The 21,448-nt window shown below is 46.2% G+C and overlaps 1 protein-coding gene across 18 annotated transcripts in view; it reads left to right on the plus strand.

Annotated features, from left to right (window-relative positions):
* Positions 1-21,448, plus strand: part of Anks1b (ankyrin repeat and sterile alpha motif domain containing 1B) — a 1,021,560-nt gene that overhangs the window by 856,782 nt on the left and 143,330 nt on the right. The window contains exon 1 of one of the 18 annotated variants that reach the window (XM_051139814.1): positions 21,191-21,245. The exons of 16 other annotated variants lie outside the window; for them this stretch is intronic. The gene's annotated coding sequence lies outside the window, so the exon portion shown is untranslated. Of the gene's footprint in view, positions 1-21,190; positions 21,246-21,448 lie in introns of those variants that run through there. One more of the 18 variants, XM_051139817.1, reaches the window with a different exon arrangement.

Genomic DNA, 21,448 nt, shown 5'->3' on the forward strand with positions numbered 1-21,448 from the left:
GGTGTAAAATGGTAGCAACAGTAGTTAAACTAGTTGTCGTAAGGGTTAGGTAACACCATTTGCCAGTACTTACGTAATAATGGCATGTAAACATTTATATTATCATTGAGAGCATGGTCACAAGCATTCAGGATCTTTTAACACGTGAATGAAGGGTGATGTGCTGCTCTCTAAGGACGAAACTCAAATCAAGAGTCATGGAGGTGAGGGGCATCCCTGTGACTCCAGCCATGAGAGTTTCACCCCAGCCACGTACCTGCCTTGCTAATCCTGTCTTGCGATTTAATGGCCCATGCCGTCGTTTTTTTTTTTTTTTTTTTTTTTTTTTATATTTTGGGTATAAGCTATGACAGCTCTTAGTCTCCCATGCCCAATGTTGCTCTGTAATTCCATTCTGAAGAGAAAAACTCTATTCTTGACCTGTCAGGTGGTGCCTGACTATACATGACCCCCTCCTAACATGCCTTTATAAACATGTCCCCTGCCTAGGGAGCAACTTGAAAGCCCATCTTTCTGCATGGAGTAGTTGGTAGGCTGCTCTTTCCTGCCACCCCCTTTTTTTTAATCACTTCTTAATAGGGCTGTCAAGATGGGGAGCAGCCCCGCACAGATGCAGAAGATACTCAGCAACATGAGCTCGGTTAAGTGTGCTGTTCTTTTGGATCAGTCCACTGAGGCTTTGTCTATTCCACTGTGGCTCATCATGACTTAGCTGATCGCTGCTTTAAGCCTTAGATTGCTCCCCATGGTTTGATGCTCAGCAATGAATCATTCTTTTCCTCACATATATTATGACTACAAGCTTTTATTACTTCCGGAATAATGGGAGAGTCTTACAGGGGCTTTCCTCTGAGAGAAGATCGGAGCATTGGCAAACATGCATGAGTAACGTCAGGGAGCGGGATGTGACTGTGTGGAGGAGGAGGAGGTTGGCACTCAGTAGGAAGGCAGGGCCTCCAGGGACCCTTGTGTTTGCAGACCTCTTGGGCAGTGCTGCGTGCTGTGGTAGCCGAGAGCCAGGTAGGGAGGCAGAAAAGCAGGATTTAAGGCTTGGCTCTGCTAATGCACCACTATGTTTCTGGCAAGCGTCTCACCTTCACTAGGGTTCATTGGGAAAATTAACCCTCGCTTATTCATTCACACATTTTTTTTCTTGAGACTATTTCTGAGCACTGTGTTATTTGCTAGGGCTATCAAAACAAAGCCCACAGACAACCAAAATGCATCCTCACAGTTCCCAAAGGTAGATGTCTAAAACCAACCATGGGTGTCTATGGGATTGGTGCCGTGGGCCTCTCTCCTTGGCTATTAGATGATTGCCTTCATCTTGTGTTTCCTCAGGCCATTTCCCTTCTACACGTGTCTCTCCTCTTTCTAAGTCCTCTGATTTTATTGGATTAGGGGGGTCCGTGTCTACTTCAGTACCACCCGTGAACCCTACAGAGGATGTCCTGAGCGCAGAGGGTCTTGAGTAAAACGCAGAGCTAGATTCAGCAAGATGACTGGTCGTCTTGCCACATCTGAAATGAGATAGCCATGTAAGAGGAATAAGTTAATGAGAAAAATGGCTATCCCCTTGGTACAGACTCAGAAGCTTTGCTGTACAGTACGGAAAATGTGGGTTGTGCAAATTGAACATTTCATACTGAATGCCTCGGATGATACCAACGAGTGACATGGTGCTTAAGACAGGATATGACATGGAATGTGGGCAAATAAAAACATTCCCCACCTAAAGGGTCCTCATTTTAAAAATAGAAATAAATAGTGGTGTGTGGCAAAAAAAAAAAAAAAAAAAAGTCTCTAAGGCCACCAGTTTGCAATACCTGGATTAAGTGATCTCCAAGGATACTTCCAGCCTGAAGGTCTATAGATCTGAGCCATGAGGACAAATGAATTTCAGGTCATTTTGTGTTGACCTCCTGAAGTAGAAAGAAATCCAGCTTCTTTCTGAACTGGAGCCAAGCATTTGTCGGGATTCCTCAGGGATTTCTGATGGACCATTTGTTCTTAATTTACTTGTAGAGGTTGGAAGCCACGAGGCTCGAGAATTGGGCACGCTGTTAAGGACGATTGTTGCTCTTGCAAAGGACCAGAGTTCAGTTCCTCAAAATCATGTCAGGAGGCTCACACAACAGCCTGTGGTGCGAGCTCCAAGGGGATCCAATATCCTCTTCTGGCCTCTGAGGGCACTTGCATGCCCAAGCACAGACACATGCACATACACATAGATTAAAATGAATAAATCTCTAAAAGCTGGAAGCCAGAGCTACAGAGTGACAATGCACCGCAACAGCATCCCATCCATTTATTGTCCAGACAAATATTTGTTAAGCAGTGGGGCACCATGGCCAGACACTGCTATGCATACTAACAGATGAGGCTATTTATGAGTCTCTCAAGAGTTAAGAGACTGTGTTCAGCAGACAGTTAGACAAGCATGTGGTCTGACAAGGGGTCTAGTATAGGGGAATTAGTGTGGACAATGGAGGATACCTACACACTACAATCTAGGGCATGGTTGAAAACAGGAAGGCTTAATTGGAGGAAAAATAATGCCCAGGCTGAGTGCTGTGGGATCCGTTGAAGTTAGAGACCACAGAAAGACGAGGGTTACAGTGGGACTGTAGTGTAGGGACAGCCTTTTCTCTGGTGGTCTATGCTCCTGGCCACTGTGGTATAGCCTAGGCTCCCTATGCTCAGAGAAGTAGTGAACAGACATCCTGGGGCCAGGCTGCCCTAACTCCGCTACTTATCCATGACTGTAAATAAGCTTCTTACCACCCCATCTTTAAAGGTCTCTATTCTAAGTAGAGATCACAACAGCCCCTACCTCACAGGGCCCCAGTGAGAAGTGAATGTAACTGGTAGAGCATTTACTGGGCACCAGATAGGTAGCAGTGTTGACCGAGTTGTCGGGAAACACTTCTAAGGAGAGCATTCACAAGAAGAACAATTATCCGGGCAGAAAACTGGTTAAAGACAGTCCCACAGGCAAGGGCCGCACCGACAGCATTCCTGGAGGCAGAGCAAATGGTGATGCAATCCCTGAGTGGAAGCTGGAGGGTAGATCATAGTAGGACTGGGTCATGTAGTTAGTTATCCCTCGCCTGGCTGATAGTACCTGATTTACTCGGGAAGCAGTCACGTGGTTAGCTCCGACTAAACTAAAGACTACAGGCTGTTTTCAGGGATGGGAGGAAGTGCAGACGCTATGTTGGTAGAGCCGGACAGACGAGATACGTGGGTGGCCATAGAACGGACTTGTGCCTTGGCTGCATCGCATACACAATGCTACAGGAGGTATTACACAGAACTATCATTTGGCATGACTTCAGTAGTATATTGACCCTGAATCACCTGCCACAATCCATTAAAAGATCACAGTCCTTAAATTGATTACAGGCAAGGTAGCCGCATTAATTTCTTACAGGAAAAGTAATCCAGCTCACAGCAGTGCTCTCCCTAAGGAACTACTCAGTAAGATTTAACTTAGTAAATATGTGGGGGAAGATTTTGTGCTGGTAATCTCTCTACATGTAGATGTCATTTCCCCAAAATAGAGCTGACATGCTACAAGTGTTTCCTAACCTCCTCCGGTTGCACAATGCTTTCCTTAGGTCCCTGAAGATGCTGGAATCATCTCAGTCTCATCACCTTTGTTCTTTAATTCTACAAATGCAATGACATCTGTCCCCAAATCAAAGCATTACTACATTTTTTTTAGCCCCAGGATCAGTCAGCATACACTTGAAGAGTGTAGTTCAAGAGAACCTTGGCGAGCATCTTGTCGTCAACATAAAGTTCATCGGTAAGATGTCACAGATTTGAGGGGAAAAAAATCTCTGTCACGGAATTTGTCTCCAGATGGTGGTGTTAGGGGTGCCACTGAAACCCAGCTTCCATTGAATCCCTTCCTCGGTTCTCCATATGTTGACTCTGAGCCCATGCAGGCATCTCTGTACATGTTAATGTTTGTCTTGAAAGCTTCTGCCAGCATCTTGCCTTCCATCTTCTCAGATGTTCCTGTTTGGCTCCCTCAAGAGTTGGGGACACTCACTATCTCCTATCTCTAGACCCTAGGCTGGAAAAGTTGCACTGGGGATCCTCGGATCTAGGATAAACAAAACCTCACTGAAGTCATAAATATTGAACAAATGGCTGTGGGACATTTCCCTTATATCAGTAGAGACATTTGGAGCCGCATTGGCTTGACGTTAGTTCTAAATGTACTATTGACAACATTCCTACGAATTCACTAGAAATACTGTATTCTCTGTTGGGCTGCACCCTGGATTGTAAGTCTGGCCAATTTTCAATGACACGTTCCCCGTGTGTTCCATCCCCTTCCTGTCCTGGTTAAAGTCAGACTTCCATTTTCTGAACTCTCATCACGTCCTCTCTGTTTGCAGTGGAAGCTGATGCTGTTGCCTCTGCCCTTTGGGGAACCAGATGACTGAATATGTCTGAATACATTTTAGGTGCCCAAAAGATAGATAGATATATATATCTTGCTCCTTTTGTAATCCTGTCCCATTTTCTCCTCTTGTTTTTTATTTGTTTATTAAACATCATTATATCATTATCAATGAAATCCAGCAGTTCCTGACTGCCCATTCTATGGCAGTGGTCATGTTCTGAGTAAAGTGAAGAAAGACCAAATGTTATGTGTGCGTGCGTGAGTGCATCTTTTTGTGAATCACAGTTGACTTCTTTTGCCAGTCCGTTTCCACTGAAAGAAAACATGTTTTCCTTTTCCTGCCTCCCTCCTTTGGATCCTCCGTGCTTCCTTCTTTGCGGGTCGACTGACAGAGCACTGTTCAGAATGCACAGAGTCTGTCAGGAAGAGAGTTAAAAAAAAAACAAAAAAAAACCTCTACCTTTCCAGCTAACTGTGGCCCACAGGCTGCTAATTAGTTTGATGGATCAGCAACACCTGTCTGGTTATGAATGCTCGCAAGCCCATTGGCTGCCGGCAGCTTGATTCAAGGCTCCCTGAGGTTTGGAGATACATCAACCTGAACAGAGAGAGCTGGCACTTGCTTAAAGGGTAGCTGCAGCCAATTATTCATGGGCTTCTTTGAGCTTGACTTGGCTGAAGAAAGAGCCTTGCTTTCAGACACATCGGAGGCAGCTTTTTTTTTTTTTTTTTTTTTTTCCTTGCACGATGGGTTGCAACTACCTGCACAACTTTCCTTTTTCTGGTGCCATTCCAGTCCAGTGACTATACAAATAATTCTACGGTCATCTGAGGGTGACTGAGATGTGCTGTGTACCATTGCTGCAGTGTTTACTCTTCTCCCCCCCCGCCCGCCCCCATCTCTCAACTCTTAGTTCTGGAAGAATGCCTATAGTCACTTTGTCTTGAATTCCCTTATGTTAGTGGCATTTAAAACCACACATAGATGGGTAATGACCAACCACAAAAAAAGGATGCTAGAGGAGCCTATGGGGGGGGGGGGAAGCAATCTGGGCGGGGACGCAATCTGTATTGAAGATGAGCCTGTGCCATTCTTTAGCTATCTTAGTAGATACCAGCCAAGTATCTTAGCCTCTTTCTGCTTCCTCAGACTCATCAGTGAGTGGGAGAGGACTGGTCCCTACATCACAGGGTCATTGAAACGATCGCACTAAACTGTGCCGGTTTCTTCCCATTGGTATGCACTGACCGTATCGATCAGCACTAACATTTAGGTGTCTGCTGCGTGCTAAGCCTGATGGGGAGGGGCTCGCAGAAGACTATGAACTAAGCACAGCATGTGGGAGTTGCTGTTAAGGCACCCCCACACCCTCCGTGCAGAGAACACTAAGAGGAAATGAATGGCCCAGGGCCGAGGTTATAACTCGGCATCAGCTTCCGCGCTCATCTTCCAGCACACGCTGTCTGTTTCCATTTGTGCCAACATGGACATGGATCTCAGCATCTCTGCGAGACACCAACCCCCTTCCCCTCTGGTAATCTAATCGCACGCAGGAGCAGTAGTCGGCTTTCCTTTGCCTTCGCTGAAGGTTTCGTCAAGGTGGCCAGGTGGGAATGTGCAATTTAAATCCTCGTGCAAACAATTCATTTAAAGCTCCACGCGTTATTCCGACTCACAAGAGACCACATTGTCATTGCTATCTCCTCCCCTCCCCTGCCTCACCTCACCCATGAAGACCTTGTCCTCACGGACGCTCTTCCATCTTGGAGCGATCCAAACCTCATGTCAGATGTGCACAAGCTGAGCAGGTCCTCCGTGTCATCACGATCTCTCACTCTACCCTTCGAACAGTGCACCAACATATTTCTTCCAAACAGGTACAGTGGTGGGACAGTGTGGACAAGCAAAGTGCTCCCACTTCTTGATTCACACACCGTCAGAGCTCATTTCTCCGGCTGCCTTCCTGAGTATGCGTCACTTTGCCAGTTTTATAAATGAGGAGACGAAGACACGGACCAGTTAGGGAATCATCTCAGTGTCTACATAAGGCCTTCTGAATTTTTGTTCTAGGGATTTTATTAGATGATGGGTTGGTAAGGGCTGCTCCTGCTACAAGTCACATAGAAGGCAATGGCAGCTCCCTCTAGAAGTGATAATGGCAGAAATGAACATAGTACCAGGAGCATCCTTTTCCTGTCTGTCTCACACAGGCACAAGGAATTTCAGCCATAGCGCGAGCTATATAGTTTGAAAGGTCCGGTGAAAACGTAGCCAGGGCCAGGAGATCCAGTTTCCCCTTCCCACACCTCTGTCTCTCCAAGACCAACAGCAGACAAATGACTACCCATCATGCGGATTGTAATCTCTAGACTGGATGTGCAAGGTACTTGGCTTAGGAATGGGTGAGAGTTCTGTGTTGAGTTGCCTAGTGAGCAAAACCGAGATGCTGAAATTATGGGCGAGGATAGCCACTACCATGCTTACCCCCAAGAAGCCACAGGGTGGGCTCTGTCGATATACCAACACCAAGGAAAGAGGCAGAAAAAGTACTGAACGCAGGCCAACCACCCTCAACTCCTGTTAATGCCAACTAAGTGCTGCCTGCTCGAGAAGTAGCAAATGGTTCTGAGACAAGCAGGAGAGAAGATGCCATGCATGAGCACAGGTTAGATACCAGGCTGCTGGATTCATCCCAAGACCACACAGGCATTGGTACACTCCAAGCACCAGCAGGTGGCCCCATGTCACATCAAACTGCACTTACAAAAGATAAATTCAACATCGAAATTATTCAGAATAACTGGGCCGTGGTCTAAACATTGGCCCTGTATTAGGCCGTTCTGTAAATGAACAGAACCGACTGAGTGTGTATATAAGAGGTATTTATTGGATTGCCTTACATTGATAGGGTTTAGGGAGTCCACCAACGGCTATCTGCTCACTGAAAAGACAGAACACACCGAGAATGCTTCAGTAATCCCAAGACAGTGCTGAAAGTTTGAGAGTCCCCTAAAGAACTGCTGGTATCTCTTTTCCACATTGCAAGGCCAAAGAAGTTGAAAGGTAATGGCAGCCAAGGATGGCAGTGGCAGTAACAGACATGGCAGAGAGGAGCAACTAAGGCAGGCACGTACACATTGATTTTTTTTTTTCCCCTCACCTCTATGAGAGCAGGCCTCCCTGCCATCCCCAGCTAATCTCTGGAAACACTCTCACAGAATCGCCCAGTGCCTTCTGGGTAATTCTCAGTCCCGTAACACTGGCCATCAAGACCAGCCACCATAGGCCCTCTGAGATGACCGTAGCGCATGGCCACAAAGCCAACCTGATCAACAATGAATACACAAATAAGACATTGGTCTAAGCGTACAAACCTGATGATATAAGATGCATAAAGGAGCTGGGCAATGGCTCAGTGGGTAAGAGCACTTGCTGTAAACCCCTAAGACCAAGTTCGAATCCCCAGTACACACATAAAAAAGTCAGGCACCGCTGCCTAGACCTGTAACCCAGGCATTACGTGGGGTTGGAGACAGGTGGATTCCAGGAACTTGAAGGTATCTGTCGGAACAGGGGGCATCTAGTTCATCAAAAGACTGTGTGTCAAAAAGTAAAGGGGAGGGTGATAAGAGGACTTCTGGTTTCCTCTGGCCTTTGGATGCACACACACAGGCATGTGCACCTGCACACACATGTGTACATATGCCGTATACACACAACACATGCACACACAAAAAAAAGAAGAAAAAGATGAATTAAATTTGGAGACCCAAACCTACAGCATAATAACTCATTGATAATAATGTATTGTGTCCTTGAAATTCACCGTGTCATAAATATTCTCAATATATACAGAGGAAGAAGTAGAGGAAAGGAAAACAATGCAGGATGATGAATATGCTTCTTTATGGGAGTCGTTTCACAATATACACCTCGACAAGTTTTATTTGCCAATTGTATTTCAATAAAGTTAGGGCGGGGGGGGAGACATAAAACAAATTCGAAATATCAGCAATACGCATGTGCTTCCAAATCTTTTAATGCTGCATAAATGCAAAGCATTATCGCTATCACTCTCATTAGGTAGTAATATTGGGCCCTCGGAAGTTTATAGGGCTTTTTACTTAGTAGCCCCAGCTTTATAAGTGCAAAGGAGAGTGCCAGCACTTTTATCTCCCCACCAGGGAGGAGAATTGTTCTCAGTTCGGTGCACTGACAGCGCTCACGCACTCCGAGTGACAAGCTGGTCTTCAGGGAATGTCTTGCCCTTCAAGTGCGTCTCCCATGGACAACCCGTGGCAGGGATGCTGCGGACTTCCCAAACCAAAACCATTCCCTTCCCTTCTACAAGAGAGAAGGGAACTCCTGGCCCTGGGCTTCTGGCAGCATCTGCTCCTCTCTGCCCACCGCGGCTGGAAAAGGTTCTTTATGGTCCATCTTCCACGCATACGTTATGCTAGGCTGCTAAAGCAGAGGGCACCCTCACCACTTCTTGGAAGAAGCCCCCAACCCTGCGCCTTACATATGGAGCAGGGTGTTTTCCTATATGTAAGTGTGTCCGATGATTCGGGAAAAAGCAGTTGTTAATCAGCTTCTAGAGCTCTGTCATAATTGGAGGGCGCAGCTGAGAGATGGAAGAGGCAAATTAGGATATTTTCACCCTCCATACCCACTAGGAACCATTTGGAGGAAAGTAGTAATTTACTAAATGATAGCCTAATGGCCTGAAAGAGTTAATGGGCTTTCCTCATTACTTCTGTTCAGAGAGTCCTTATTATCCTGAAGGGTCTCTGGGCTCATTTTATCCAGGAACCTGTCTCTGTAAGGACCTAGGAGATAAAATAGATTCTCAAACCTTGAATGGCAGGCCACACCCTGCTGTTCAATAGGAAGGGGCTGAGGTCCCCTCCACCTACAGTCAGAAATTCCAGGGATGTAGACCTATGTTTTGGTTTCCTTTGGAGTCTTTGTGCTGTGAGACAATGAGAGAGAAAACAGTCATTATCAGACGTGGAGCTGGGGAAAGGCTGGAGGGAAGGAACATTTTTTATGGCCATGCTAATACTGTCCTTGTTTGGGCAAAGGCCAGCTTTTAGCCATTTGTTCCAGGAAGGAGTTATGGGGAAATACATGAGACTTGTAGCTGGGAATTTTTAGCGCTCTCCCTCTCCCTCTCCCTCTCCCTCTCCCTCTCCCCTCTCCCTCTCCCTCTCCCTCTCCCTCTCCCTCTCCCTTTCCCTCTCCCTCCCTCCCTCCCTCCCTCCCTGTCTCTGTCTCTCTCTCTCTTCTCTGATCCTCTATATCGCTCTCTCCCTCCTCTCTCCTCTCTCGTCTCTGCACTCTCCCTCCTCCCTCCCTCCCTCCTCTCTCTCTCTCTCTCTCTCTGTCTCTGTCTCTGTCTCTGTCTCGGTCATGCGCTGCTCTCTCGCTGTCCTCTCTCTCGCTCTCTCTCTCCTCCTCTCCCTTCCCTCTCCTCCCTCCCTCCTCCCTCCCTCACCTCCTCTCTCTGGTCTCGGTCTTGTCTCTCTCTCTCTCTCTCTCTCGCTCTCTCTCTCTCTCTCTCTCTCTCCCTCTCTCTCCCTCGTCCCTCTCCCTCTCCCTCTCCCTCTCCTCCCCTCTCTCCGCCCTCCCTCCCCTCTCTGCTCGCTCTCATCTCTGTCTCTGTCTCTCTCTCTCTCTCTCTCTACTCTCTCCTCTGCCCTCTCCCTGCTCCCTCCCTCCCTCCCTCCCTCCTCTCTCTCTCTCTGTCTCTGTCTCTGTCTCTCTCTCTCTCTCTCTCTCTCTCTCTCTCTCTCTCTCTCTCTCTCTCTCTCCCTCTCCCTCTCCCTCTCCCTCTCCCTTCCCTCCCTCCCTCCCTCCCTCCCTCCCTCTCTCTCTCTCACTCTCTCTCTCTCCTTCGGCTTACCTAGTGTGACCTTGAGCCAGTGACATTCTTTGGGCACAATTGCTGTAACAAGAGCAATATTAGTGCCACTCCAACTTCCTAGATGATGTCAAAGATTGGATGCACGCTTGGATATATCATGAGGTGGAATCTCATCCAGTAGTAGTTCCTCCCTCCGGGTTTCTGTTACCTTCAGTCAGCTGTGCTCCAGATACATTAAGTGGGAAACTCCATAAATAGGCAATCAGTAAATTTTAAGTAACTCTCATTGCAGCATATTTCACTGTTCCCGTTGTTAATCTCTCGCTGTGCTCAATTAGGGCGTTTACATATGTAGAAGAGGAGCAAACAGTTCATATGGGGCTGGGATTGGCTTTGATTCCAGGCACCCATCGGGGCTTGGAATGGACTTCCCAGTGCATAAGGAGGAACCACCATAGCTACTGATTATTTAGGGAAATATGTCTCTTTTAAAAATATACTATTTTCTGGAGTTTTTAAAAGATTTACCTCTTTATTTTACGTATATGAGTGCTCTGTTTTCACGCACACCGAGAGAATCAGATTCCATCACACATGGCTGTGAGCAGCCACCAGCCTCCTTAGCCGCTGAGCCATCTCTCCAACCCTAGGGAAATAACTCCGAACTTCTCAGGTCCCCCACAATTTCTTCGTCTGGAAAGAAACAGTAGTAAAGCCATGGCATTGGCTCTGTAGGATTATTGAAGCAAGGCATGTGAAGGGCCCAGGACACAACAGGTACATGAGAGATATAATCCTTCCCTGAGTACCTCCTCCCACGTCGGAAGCCTCTTCCACCAGTGAGCATGTCCCTGTCGTTCCGGGACCTGTGGCTCAGGAGAACTGGGCTACATTCTCAGGGTGAGTTTTCTGCCCTCGCTTTCTGCTTCCTGGGACACATAAAGGAAGGGCAAAGAGTGAAGACAACTGTGGTGCCATAAACCTGTAATTCTGACTTGTCCTGTCACTGCAGGTCTCCACCAAAAACCATCCTTGCCGGGCGTGGTGGTACACGCTTTTAATCCCAGCACTCGGGAGGCAGAGGCAGGCGGGTTGCTGCGAGTTTGAGGCCAGCCTGCTCTACGAAAGGAGTCCAGGACAGCCAAAGATACACAGACAATGTCTCGAAAACAAACAAACAAACAAACAAAACCAAAACCCAAATATATATATATTTGTTTTAGCGGTGCATCTGGTTCTGTTCTTGATGGTTTCCTCATATCCGACAAGACTCAGTTCAATTCTTAGTGACGTTTGTAGAGCTGTCAAGTGCCCTTGGAATTACTGACCTATCTTTCAATTTACCAGGGTAACCAGAACATTCCTCTTCACCTGCTCAAGTTGCTTCTCGCCGTTCTTGCTCCACACAGCTCATTTCTAGGGTCCATTTGAATGTGTGCCTTCCCGTCTAACCCTCACCCTCCACCCAGTCACTCATACGCTGCTTCCGATTACCCGGCTTTCGCCTCACCTCTTTACACCATCTCCACCCTTGCATCAGCCCCTGATGTTCCCTCAAAAGCTAACCATGGAGTAAATCTGTGATCCCCTGGCGAGCGAGGGTGCTCCATCACTCATCCACAGTAATTCATTTAAAAAGGGGGTTAGCCGGGCGTGGTGGCGCACGCCTTTAATCCCAGCACTCGGGAGGCAGAGGCAGGTGGATCGCTGTGAGTTCGAGGCCAGCCTGGTCTACAAAGTGAGTCCAGGATGGCCAAGGCTACACAGAGAAACCCTGTCTCGAAAAACCAAAAAAATAAATAAATAAATAAATAAATAAATAAACAAACAAACAAAAAATAAAAAGGGGGTTAGAACAGGGATTCTTCTGGAACTCCCAGGAAAGAGGAGGGCTCTTCCACCGCATTTTCTGCAGTGGTGAGCTGGCATTGCCAAGTGGTGTTGAGGGCCAGGTTGTAAGAGAGGTCTGCCCAGGAGTAAAGCTGGTGCGGAGTTGAGTACAGATTTTTTTTTGAGTGTCTTCCAAATTAGTATTTATATCTCAAGGTGATTTTGAGAATTAAATGAGATAATTCTGTGCTTGTTATTATAACATAGGATGAGGCCTCTGGTGTGTATGAAATAAGCAGTAAATTCAGCCAAGAAATATTCACTCGGCACACAAATCTGTCATGGTGAAAGTCCAAAAAAAAAAAAAAAAAAAGAAAAAAGAAAACCCATACTAGATTTCTTCAACTGGTGATGATCTCGTGTTGCTGGAAGGATCCAGGCTCTGGCTGTATACCTTGTTAGGAGCTGACAAGACATCTCACTGGCGACAAAAGAAGATGGTCATGCTTAGGCTAGGTTTCCATTCGAGTCAGTCAGGACACTTTCAGTGCCAGGAACAGTACTCAAAAATGGCACAAGCCGGGCATGGTGGGGCATGCCTTTAATCTCAGCATTCAGGGAGGCAGAGGCAGGTGGATCCCTGTGAGTTCGAGGCCAGCCTGGTCTACAAAGTGAGTCCAGGACAGCCAAGGCTACACAGAGAAACCCTGTCTCAAAAAAACCAAAAGAAAAAGAAAAAAATGGCCTAGCAAGATGAGAAATTTATGAGCTCATGTGATAGATAAAGATACATCACCATATCCTGAGCCTCAAAAACTATCACTGGAATCCCTAGGTCTCTCTGTCCATATTGGGTAGGGGTAGGGCACCCACACAGAGCCAGTGCCAACAATGGATGCTGACACCTGTTACTCTTTGTATTATATTTTGAGAGAGTTTCTCGCTGAACCTGGGACTTACTGATTTGGCTAGACTGGCAGGCCAGTGGCCCCCAGGACCCTCTAGCTCCCCTGTCTTGGGATTGTAGCACACACTGCCATACCTGACTTTTACATTGGTTCTAGAGGTCTGAATTCAAGTCCCCGGGCAAGCGTTTTATTGACTGAACCATCTTCCCAGTCTCTCCCCACCTCTTAATTTTTGTTTGTTCAAACTGATTAGTTTCTTGAAATAAGAGTCTCGGGCCTGGAATTTGTAGGTCTCCTTCTTCAGCCTCCTCAGTTCTGGAATCATGGGAACCCACAACTATACCTAGTCTCTCACTCTACGTCTCTGTTTTTTTCTTGATTCTGCCCCAGCTTCTCCCACAGGCAGACACTCCCCCACTAGATTGTCCTGAACACTGCCTGGGCAATGCTAGGACCATCAACTCATAAAACCCAGTGGAAAGAGATTGTGTCTTTCTCAATGGCCCCAGAGGAGTCCCTGCCCTGCCCCTCCGCAAATGAACCACAGTACATAACTGATAGAACCCTCTCACCTGGTCCCACCTACTTATTACTACACTTATTTTGTAATTCTTCTTTCCTTTTGTTCTTCTAACATATTTCAATATATCTACTATACATTGCTAGATAGTTATAATGTTATCTATAGCCAACGACAAATGTCAAAACTGTTTTATCCCTCTGCCAAATCCCATTAAGGGGAAAAATGAGATTTTTGTTACTTGTCTGCAGTGCAAAGGTTTTCTGAGGTGTGTTCACCCTGTCCTCATTTGCTCAGCTAATAAGCATGGGAGACGGTGCTGGTGGGGGGGGGGGGGAGCGGGGGAGAGGGGTGAGCTTGGCTGCTTAGGTCTAGTGATAAAGTAGACTGGCTCCCTGATTCTGAAGACTTATGAATTACTACTAGGATGAATTAATTCTCTGGATGAGTAATTGCCGTGCCATAGGCATGATGCTAGATTGTCACATGGGTGCGCTCCTTTCATCCTTAAGCAATATCCTTAAAAACCAGTCACCCTTATTTTAGATATAGAGACTGGGGGGGGGAGGTGCATCAAGGTTAAGCAGTTGCTCAAGATTTATTATAACAGAGAGTGGGTTGGAATGAGACTGGGACTTTTTCCGTATTGTGTACCGTCCTCGGGAATTCCCTGAGTGAGTCTCTGCTGTGCCTTAAACTGTGTTTTCCTACCTACCAAAAAGCAGACCGTAGAGTCTGACCCGTTTAAGAAGGACTGTCCTAAGAAAATTGGGGTAGGTGGTCACTAAGTGAAAAAGTTTATCCAAACCTTGGTCAGCCTGCCTTGGAAGTAGCTGTGTCTTTTGTGCACACATGGCTGCTTTGTTTGTTAAAGGTGTTAAAAGGGTAAAGTACTTACCACCTGTGTTTTGCAGCTGAGACTAAGTCCCAGGGATTGATTGTAAAGCTGCAAGCAGAGGGCTTAGCTATGGCTCAGTAGAGCTGCACATGGTTCTGGCCCTGGATGTAGTTAACATGCAAAAAAAAATTTAAAAGTCCCTAGGTCTTCATTCAGGAGACTGGGGCAGAACATTTCCAGCAGATGGGCCTCGGTGTCTACATTCATTCCCCCTGGATTCCAAGCCTGCTTGCCTTCAGAAAAAAAGTGTTAAGTCCCTTCTGCTCACTCTGGCTTGTTTCAGCTTCGTAGTGAGATCTGTGAATATACCGAGGTTAATGGGCAGGTCTGTAAGTTGTCTTAAAATTTGCCATCTAAAGAAAGGGATTTTCCCCACCACGAGAGCATGACAGGGCAGTAAACATAACAGCATCCTTGCATGCAGGAGTCAGTCTGCACGTTACTTGTAAACAAGCCTTGCATTCAAGGAAGCACAGTGCTGCTTGTACGGTGGGCAAGCATCACTAAGGACCACGTAGGGCTGTTCATCACCAAAGGCATCCCCGGTGCCTGACTCTCCCGAGCCTGACGCTTCATGCTGTTGCTTCCACATCACACACTCTCCCTCCTGGCCCCTTTCAGTCTCCTTCGTCTCCTCTTATTTTTGTCCCGTGCTCTCTGTCAAAACACATCAGAATCCCAAGCCCTGCTCCCTACATCCTGAGAGGTAAAATTCCACAGGGCGGAGATTCTAAATCCATACTGATTGTTCACTTCTCTCTGCAGTGTCATAGTTAAGCAGAACATCTGTATACTAGAAATGTATCCACGGTGTTGGAAAGATTTGTGGGTGGGATTTCCCAACTTTTCTAATCTACTGAGATTTTTATGGTGAAAAATAAGAATAAGAATAAGAAAAAGAAGAAGAAGGAGGAGGAGGAGAAGAAGAAGGAGGAAGGAAGGAAGGAAAGAAAGAAAGAAAAAAGAAAGAAAGAATGAATATAGGATGAACAATGTGGTCGCTGTCCAAAGTTCTGACTTCAAACATTAGTTCCTCACTTTATTCAGTAGGTAACCATGGTTGACAGTTGATGATGATTTACTCCCAGGCCTTCCAACTACCAGGAATCTGCTGATAGTAGACTTGTCTCTCTCTTCAGAGCTCCACATTTATAATATCTGGTTCCCTTGTTTCTAGTTGGAGGGCAACTAGAACTCATCAGGTCCTAAGCTTTCTATCACTTCTTCAGTACATTTCTTAAGGCCCATTTGCCAAAACAGCTGTACATAAATATTCAAGACCACATAAGCAAGACCACATAAGCAAGACCCCACACATTCTTACAAGGAGATCTATAACTAAAATAATGATTTTTAAATGACGAATGCAATATTAACGGAAGAAATCTTACTCTGTCAACAAAAAGGTACTTCCTCGGCCAATTCAGAGGGGAAGAAATATAAGATCATTCCCAAGGGGAGTTACATGTCATGAAATTCATAATGACAAATTGTAAGTGTCCCACGAAATTAGAGCCTCACTCTGACTTAAATTCCCATCACTGAACAGCCGCCTCATTATGTGAATCAGAGGCATAAATAATATGTAAAAGTATTTCCAATCAATATCTTTGAAAAAAATCACTAATGAGGTATTAAGAATCCCAGGACAGCTCTCTATGCTTCATGCACACAAATGTACATGCATGCACGCACACCATTAAGAACATGCATTTGTAAGGCTGGTTCCAACTTTGCCTTTGCTACAAGGCTGAAAGGTGCAGTCTTGTGGCTTCCTTGCCTTTTAACCCTAGTCCTGAGACCACCTCAATGATGTTTGCTTACTTATCTGATGCATATCCAGGCTTATTTTGGAAACTTTGCATTACAATTCTGAAGGACAGATGCAGTTCTGAATATTTGCATTTGTGCCATGCATGTTTTTCAATGATATTCAGAAAGTGTTTTCCCTTACTTAAAAAAAAAAAAAATGCTCAAAACAGATGACAAAAATCTAAGACACAAATATGTAAAGTACAAGGACAAGCTAACATTGAGATGACAAAAAAAAAATATTTTTACTGCAGTGCTTATATGTGGGTATATTTTTCTATAAGACCTCAAAGCCGTTCTCCTGGGTATATAATGCTATCTGGATGAAGACTAAGTCATGCATAAGTCTGTATTATTTCAGAGAATTCTGCACTCATCCCGGTTTTAGGCAGTAAACCTACAGGGTCTGTTGGGAGAGGAATGCCTGCCTTTGCATTATCTTCTCCCTCCAGGAAGCCCACACTCCACTTGCACAATTCACACACACACACACACACACACACACACACACACACACACACACACACACACACAGAGCTCCAGATGGGATCACCAACCCTATTGGCATGCTTTCCACGTTCTGGAAATTTTATTAAAACACTAAATCCCTTTCTAATTGGGGTAACGGTCACTGGCACTAATTGTTAAATACCCCTATCCCATTCAAAGCTCTTTTATAAAGGTTTATTTACTTTTATTGTATGTATACTGGGGTTTTGCCAGCATGTAGGTCTGTGTACCACATGCATGTAGTGCCTGCAGGGGCCAGAAAAGGACATCAGATCCCCTGGAACTGGAGTTACAGTTAGTTGTGAGCCACCGTGTGGGTGTTGGGAATCACGCCTAGGTCCTCTGCAAGAGCAGCCAGTGCTCTTAACCACTGAGCCATCTCTTCCTGATCCTCAAAGGTCCTTTTTTTTCCTTTTTAAATCAAACACTACTGTGAGAGATGTTTAGAAATTTATTTCTAAAAATTTAATTTAGCTAACTTTTCCAGTTCTTTCTTTTATCGCAGACACTGTTGTTACTGGTTTGCCATACCTGGTGGCACAGTCAGGGTTCAGGCAGAGGAGAGGATCTGGTAGGAAATGTGATGCAAAGGATCAGCCTGTGTGAACGGGGCTCACCGGTTAAGTGTGAAGTCTATAAACAAAGCAGTTAGGAAGGGTACCCTGAACTCTTGGAAGCATGCTCCAACGGCCACACTCCTTTCTTCAGGGAATCTTCAGCTCTGCTTTCAGAGTTCTGAATGAATCAGATCATCTAAGGCAATCTCCTTAATGCCCATGGTCTTTAATTACATCTCAAAACACCTCTGCAACACCGATGCTAGTGTTTGAATGACTGCGAGTTTTCAGCCAGCCAGGCTACCACACCAAAAGGACCATTATGCGTAGTTACTTTGCTTTTCTCATAGCTACCACTCTCTCTGAGAGAGCTTCCATTCATTGTCACAGTCGTCTTACTGATTGGAGTGGTGAGGCTCAGGAAACTTAGGTAGAGTATGAAAGAGCGCAGAGCGTATAAGCGGGGTCGCCGTAACTTGAATCCACAGACAACAGTTCCACATTTCGGAGCCAAACTGTGCAGCGTGCACAGTTAAGATATTAGACGTTGTTTCTCTAAATGTCTACAAAGGCACCTTAGATCAGTGTTTTACACATTTCTTGGGAAAACTACCACCATCTCTGGAGTCATCAATTTGGTCCTCTGGGTCTTTTTTTTTTTTTTTTTTTTTTTTTTTAACACAAAGAAAGGTTACATTCTTGATGACCTCCTGTATTGAAACAAGTGTTCTGTTTTTCTCTGGGGTTACACATAGAACGAGTGTTGGCATCATGAAAGGTTTTTTTTTTTTTTTCTTTCTAAACTGTATCATTTTGCAAGGAACACTGCATTACTTAAAATGCATAGAGTATTTTAAAAATGAGAAACATGATGTTTTACAATCTCCAAATTTCAAGTGCTATAAATGAGAACTTGAATGGCTTTTTAGTGGGGTGAGGGGGGATTCATTATGAAAGAGAAAAGGAATTCTGACCCTGAATTTTCTGGGGTGCCATAATACCACGATAAGTGTTTGGACACGTGGCCAAGAATTCATGGCTTGGTGCTGCCTCCAATAAGGATGGAGCAGGTCTCATTAGCCAAGGACTTAGTCTCGCTGTGCTTTTTTCAAGGCTTCATCTTGAAGCTTTTCTGGAATATAAAAATGTCTGAAATGTCAATGAATAGGCTCTATTTTAGTTCAGAGCAAACTGTCTTTTCTTCTCTGAATTATTTAATATTTTCCTTCAAGTAGTGGGGGGATAACACCAATACATATGTTTATATATGTATACATATATGTATATGTGCCATATATATATATATATATATATAACTGTGTGTGTGTGTGTGTGTGTGTGTGTGTTTGTATTTCAAGACAGGGTTTCTCCGTGGAACCCTGGTTGTCCTCAAACTCTCTCTGTAGACCAGGCTGTCCTTGAACTCACATAGACGCACCTGCCTCTGCCTTCTCCCAAGTAAGGCATTTTATGCGTAAGAGTGCTTTGCCTTTGTGCATGTACATATGTGCATCACATGCATACCTGGTGCCTGAAGAGGCCGGAAGAGGGCATCAAATTCCCTGGAAGTGGAGTTAGACACCGCTGTGAGATTACTATGTGCCTGCTGGGAACAAAACTTCAGTCTTCTGCCAGAGCAGCCAGCGCTCCCATCTGCTGAGGCTGGGATCTCCAGCCCCTCCCCCTCCCCCAATACATTTACGTTTTAGTGTGCACACCTGGAGGTCCTCGCGCGATTCCATTAGTACCACACTGAAGTTAATTCACAGACACCTAGTATTCGGGGTGTGAGTTCCCTAGGCCTTCCGAATTAGACACGATACTGGCTACCATGGACAGCAACTTTCCCTGCTGGCTGCCTTTCAGAGTTGTTTCCACCTGCTGATACCAAGGCTGACCCGGGACTAAGTTTCCATTCATTCCCTAGAGGTGGTGCAGTTATAAAAAATGACCTAGAGGTCTCAGATATTTCAAGAGTGCAGAGCACTTAACCCAGGGAGAGAAAAAAAAAAAAAAACAGTAGTTCACGTTCCTCCTAAACAGCCTGCAGTTCTTTCCTAGCAGATGGTATCTCAGGATTGCCCTGTATCGGGAACCTGAAAATAATATCCACAATATTATACTCTGGGAAATAGTATTCCTCGGCCATTTTCGTGACTGCGAAACCAGAAGATGCATTTACCTCACCACACAGGTATCTAAGCCCCGGAATGAAAACTGAACTAAATTACCTGCCTTCGAAGCTGTCTACTGAAAGATTGCTAATCTCAGAAGGAGCTATCCAAAGCTGCCTGCCCCCCCCCCTATAAAAGAGAAAGTGAGGTCACATTCATTAGAGCACAGTAGCAGGCAGTCTGAATCTCTGCCTCTGCATCTTTGTAAGATGTCGAAACAGAAAGCTTTGGGCTGGGCACGCAGCTCTGCCATACCCTGTCTTCACTCCCCAGCTCTGGGGGTTTCGGGAGCGTTCTTTCTTTCTTTCTTTCTTTCTTTCTTTCTTTCTTTTTTTCCTGACGTAAACGAGAATGTAGCTGTGAGTTTTATATGATTAAATGCTTCTACTTTACCAGCCTGGCAGGTCCAGCTTTAATGCCCTGGGCCTGCTTCTTGCTAGCAGAACTGCCCCCGGAAGCTCTGTGACTCCCACAAACGCAGCCAGTGATGACAGGGAAGCAGACAAAAAGTAAACGGTGTTTCTTGTTTCTGAAAGAATGGCTAGCTGGGCTACTAGGTTAAGACTCCCCCTCCTCCCATGAACAAAGTGAGAGGAGTAATGATGAAACTTACACAGGATTGTGAGGATGGAGTGAGATGATGTGCACGTCCTTGGTATAGTGTAGATGCTCTGCAAACTTTCTTACAAGACTCACGCTTCTATTTCGGTCCTTGAGTTTTTTGCTGCTGACCAGTACTTTTGTTCGCCTTAGCTTTAAAGCAACAAATGCACACTGATAATGTTGAAAAAACGCAAGTTGCCCCGCACAAGCCTTGTTAGAGATTTATTATGTTAGCCATTTACTTAAATATTTCTGTCGCAATCTTTACACAGTCCCCGAGGTGCTGTTCGCTTGGCTCCCAGGCCTCTGCTATTCTCTGTGAGAATCCGTGGCTCCCATAGGAGCCTAAGTGAGCAACTTAACACTTGCTGATTCAACGTCAAAGAACCCGGGGACTAAGAGGTGCTGGTCATGGAACCGTTATGGCGTTGTTCAGACTAAGACACAAATTATTTGCTTATTTATGCTAAGGAAAACATACTGGTGTTTTCAAAATGGTAGAAAAACCTAGTTTAAGATCCAGCGCACTTCCTTTAATTGGCATAATTTTTAAAAGAAGCATTGGCCAAAGTAAAATTTCTGCATACGCTGGTAGTAGTGCTTTGGTGGAAACTGCGTTTCGGGGAGGTCGGGGGTGGGGGTGGGGCGCGTATTTGAGCCTTATCAAGTCTTCACTGAGACCTTTTACTCTACTGGGCCGATGTTAGGCCTGTGAACGCTGCAGGAACAAGTCACACAGGATGGTCCACAGGAGTTGAGTTTTACACTGCGGTTGGCTTCTGCAGCGCAAACACAAAGCAGCTTGGTCAGTGGGAGGAAATCCTGGGTGGCCTCGAGTAGAGCAAGACCTGACTTCGCCCCCTCCGGTCCGCTACCACCTCCCCCCCAGGGCAGTGACAGCAGTAGTGAGCGTGGCTCTTGCCACCCCTGCTGCCTCTACCCAGCTGGTCACCTGGGCGCCGGTGGAGCTGCCGCCCCAGCGGTATCTCCAAGCGCGAGGAGGGGGTGGCGGAGGCGCGAAATATCCATAGTAACAGAGGATGCTAGGGGCGCGGAGCGCGGGCGAGCGGGAGCACAGAGCCCCAGCGCGCGCCAGCCGGCCCAGCAAGGCACCCCGCTGCCGGGCGCCCCGCACCAGACTCAACGGTAAGCCGCGGGAGGCCCGGGGCGCGGACACTTCCCACTGCCCCCGCCCTCCATGGCCGCAGAACAATGGAGAGCACCGCCTGCTGCCGGGAGACGCCGCCGGGGGAGGACGCGCAGCCGCCCGCGCTGGCGCGCGCCGCGAAAAACCGGAGCGCGAGCGAGGGCGCGCGGCGGGAGGGGGAGCGGGGACGCGCGTCGTGGAG

This window comes from Acomys russatus, chromosome 31 (genome assembly GCF_903995435.1).
Source record: "Acomys russatus chromosome 31, mAcoRus1.1, whole genome shotgun sequence".
NCBI lineage: Eukaryota > Metazoa > Chordata > Mammalia > Rodentia > Muridae > Acomys > Acomys russatus.